This window comes from Cicer arietinum, chromosome 1 (genome assembly GCF_000331145.2).
Source record: "Cicer arietinum cultivar CDC Frontier isolate Library 1 chromosome 1, Cicar.CDCFrontier_v2.0, whole genome shotgun sequence".
Classification (NCBI taxonomy): Eukaryota; Viridiplantae; Streptophyta; class Magnoliopsida; order Fabales; family Fabaceae; genus Cicer; species Cicer arietinum.
Window position 1 is genome coordinate 38,164,912 of NC_021160.2, and position 3,814 is coordinate 38,168,725.

At 34.0% G+C, this 3,814-nt stretch overlaps 1 pseudogene; it reads right to left on the reverse strand.

Moving 5' to 3' along the window:
• Positions 1-489: 489 nt before the first annotated feature.
• On the reverse strand, positions 490-2,942 carry LOC101507759 (hypothetical protein At1g04090-like; annotated as a pseudogene).
• Between the last annotated feature and the right edge of the window lie 872 nt (positions 2,943-3,814).

Sequence of the window (3,814 nt, forward strand, 5' to 3'; positions counted from 1 at the left end):
TCACAAATTAATTAATATCGTTATTATATGAATTAGACTGTGGTCGTCGACCATTAAACATGATAGTGAACATTAATATTAGTTAAGTTAAGTGACATCACAAATGTATTGACTAATATTTTAATTACTACAAGTTGACTTTGAGGTTAAAATCCCCGATACAAAAAACCATTAAATCCTGAATTTATTCATCAACGTAACATTCATTCAAACGCATAACATCATCTTAATTAACATTTAAAAACTCATAATTAGAGAACCCATAATATCAACAACATCATCTTCTAACCCAAAATTAGAAAGCCCATAATCATATAACCCAGCAATTGGGGATCTCTGTAAGTGTTGTCCCCACCGTGAAGTTCAGTTCATAAGAACCTCAGAAACCTTTGCAAGCTCCCTTGTTTGCAGTTACTACAATTCAATATTGCAAACTAGGATTAAAGCGAACAACATGACGGAGCTTTGGACCTGTAGGTCCTACAAAATTCAAACTTCATCGCCACTCCAATTATTCTTTAGCTTTGGACATGTAGGTCCCTCTTCTCCCAACAGTTCTGGTGGTAAACTGCTAACAAATTTTTTAAAAAGATCTTTAAGTTTTCCAGGCGAAAAATTCTCAATGCTCTTCAATTCATCATCTAGACTATAATTAATATTTTACCATGGTGGCTCTATTACATATTCCCCTAAATAATCAGCAGAAACCAAAATATATTTTCTCATATCCATAATATTTCTACCTATATCAGTATCATCTCTTGCACCTACACCATCTTTCCCTATTAGAACAAGACCAGCATGTGGATATGATGCATGACCATGTAATGTAGCATAAACAATAGGTCTTCTAGTTGGAAAATCAAAACTGCTACTATCAATTTGGTATTCAAATTGAGAGGAATCGATCCATGAACCATGATTATGTTGTGAAAAATATACATGCCATAATTGACCATCCAAGTTACTTACTCTTAATGTCACATGTTCCCAATCACCAACATGTTCACCTATTCTCCGTAATTTAATATTTATAAACTTTACTTTTGCTCTTCCAAGTCCATTAAATGGATAGAAAACCCACATGGTATAATCAGCGAACGTTCCTCCAAGCATTGGTTTAACATGTATATAAGATTCACCACTTTGTACATTTCCAATTTTGACCATCACTGTTAGGATCATGAGGAAGGTTAGTTCCATTTTGTGCTATTGAAACAGGATTTGATTCTTGACCTTTCGTGTATAGTAATGCTCCATTGGAGAAACACCAAATAACTGAAGAAGGTAAGTATTCTTCATCAGGATGTAAGTATAGAAATGGAGAATAAACTTGAAGTATTGCCTCAATTTGTTTTAGATTAGGCATTATTTGTGTAATAGAATTTAGATTTTTCAAACATGAAATTGATGGAGGGTTACTAGCCTTGCTGATTTGTGCGATAAAGGTTCCAACGCGAACACCGGGAGCTTGAACACCTCTATTGGATGGTCTAACATCATAAAAATTAAAGTCATTGGATCCCCAAATCCATGAAGTAGTTTCACATTGGTCAGTGAGGTCTGATCTTACACACTTTATTTTATCAAGTGAAGGTTTATCTACTATTGTGGTGACAACATGGCCTAAACTTTATAACCATCAGGTGCCATTGGTAGCCAAACAAAGAGAAATTTTGTGAAGCTGAAATAGATTTAGTGTTGAATACAAGTGTGTAATCGATTGGTGATTTTAAAGTTTCATTGATTGTGCTTAAAAGAACTTCTTTTGCAACAAGAACATATCCAAAAAGTGGCTTGTTGTTTGGTTGGCTGTAGCTACCTAACATAGAGAATCCTTGAGGTATTCCTGTTGGTTCGTAGGCTGAGGCGCCTCGATCGTTCGGTCTGTCTTCGTAGGCACTCCAAGCTTTGCTAAATTTTGATACTTGAGACACTTGTAGTCCGCCTAGGTCAAAGACTCCGCTCGCGAAACCATTATCTGCATTTTGCAATTCAATATTCGATATAATCAGCCAACGTTCACTACAATATCGTGTTTTTTTTAAAAAAAAAGCTATAACAAACATGTCTTTATTCACTAGAATGTATCACAAGAGGACACAAAATGGCAGTCGTACGATGGATACCTACCTTCTGGCCATGAATTTTGATGTAATTGGAAGCTTAAATATGTTATCAACCAAGCACAATCAGGATCGCTTTTCCTCAAAGTTTTTCTAGGATAAGACAATTACAAAATAGGATAAGACAATTACAAAATATGATAATGTATGGAGAACAATGTCGGTCTATAATTTATAGCATTTTATGAAGGAAGTACTAGTTTGGCTGTATGAATAATAATCTTCTAAACATTGTTGAATTTCACTTAAACAACTAATTGTTCTATTTTGGTTGATTTTTGTTGCATATAATTTTCCCGTCATGAATTTTTTATTTTAAAAAACTAAAAAGTCTTCAATGATTGTGTCCCAAATATAGCTCTCATATTGAGAATTATGAGATGGAGAGTAAAATTATTGGCACTTATCTAGAAGACTCCATCAAATTTATCTTGTGGGTATAGTATCATCATCACTAATTCATTATTGCATTTAATGAATTAATTATTATTAAATAAAATGGGATACTTTGTTATGTATGATCAAAAAACAAAGAGGGGCATTTCAAAAAACAATACCCAGACTGGAAAGGAAAGAAAATATCAAATAGTGATGATGATTATGGAAATGCAAATCAATTTAAAAATCAACCTGTAAGGTAGTAGGAATTGGCTCAATCAAGCTGAAAAATGCAACTATGAAGATTTTGTCAAATGTCAGACATGTTCGAGAGCTGAAGAGGAACTTAATTTCTCTAGGAATGATGGAAGAAGTAGGTTGTTCATACAAAGCAGAGAAATTTATTCTAAAAGTGATAAAAAAATCATCGGTAATCATGAAGGGAAGAAGAGATCATGGTATCTATCTTCTCAATGGTCAAGCAGTAACAGGACCGGTAGTTGTGGCAGTCCAAGCATCAAGCAAAACTAGCTCGTGGCATCAAAGGTTGGGACATGCAAGTCTAAAAGGAATGCAAGTTATGGATAGACAAGACATGCTAGGTGGTGACAAGATTGGTGATCTTGGATTTTGTAAGCATTATGTGTATGGAAAGATGCATAGAGTCAAGTTCTCTATAGGCAAGCACTACTCAAAAGGACACTACGCCAAAAATGACATTTTACAGCGCTTTTTTAATCCATTTACAGCGCTTTTTCAAAAAAACAAGCGTTGTAGAATCGCGCGCTGTAAAAGATACAACAACGCTTTTAAAAAAGCGCTATAAAACATGTAGATGTAATGTGCGCTTGTTTTGCACATTTTACAGCGCTTATTTGAAAAATCGTTGTAACATGCATACCCATAATAAATATATTGGGTGCACAGTTTACAGCGCTTTTGCGAATAAGCGTTGTAAAATGCACACCAAATATATGAATTATGGGCATTTTACAGCGCTTATTTGAAAAAGCGCTGTAAAATGCATGTCCATAATAAATATATTGGGTGCACATTTTACAACGTTTTTTTGAATAAGCGCTGTAAAATGCACACCAAATATATGAATTATGGGTATGCATTTTACAACGCTTTTTAGAAAAAGCGCTGTAAAATGTACACCCAACATATGAATTTTACAGTGCTTTTTGTAAAAAAGCGCTGTAAAATGTGTGTGTGTGTGTGTGTGTGTTTTTTTTTTTTAACGTTGTAAATTAAATTTTTGAAAAAACGCTTTTTAGCTTTTTATGGCATTTTTTTTAGAAAGCGTT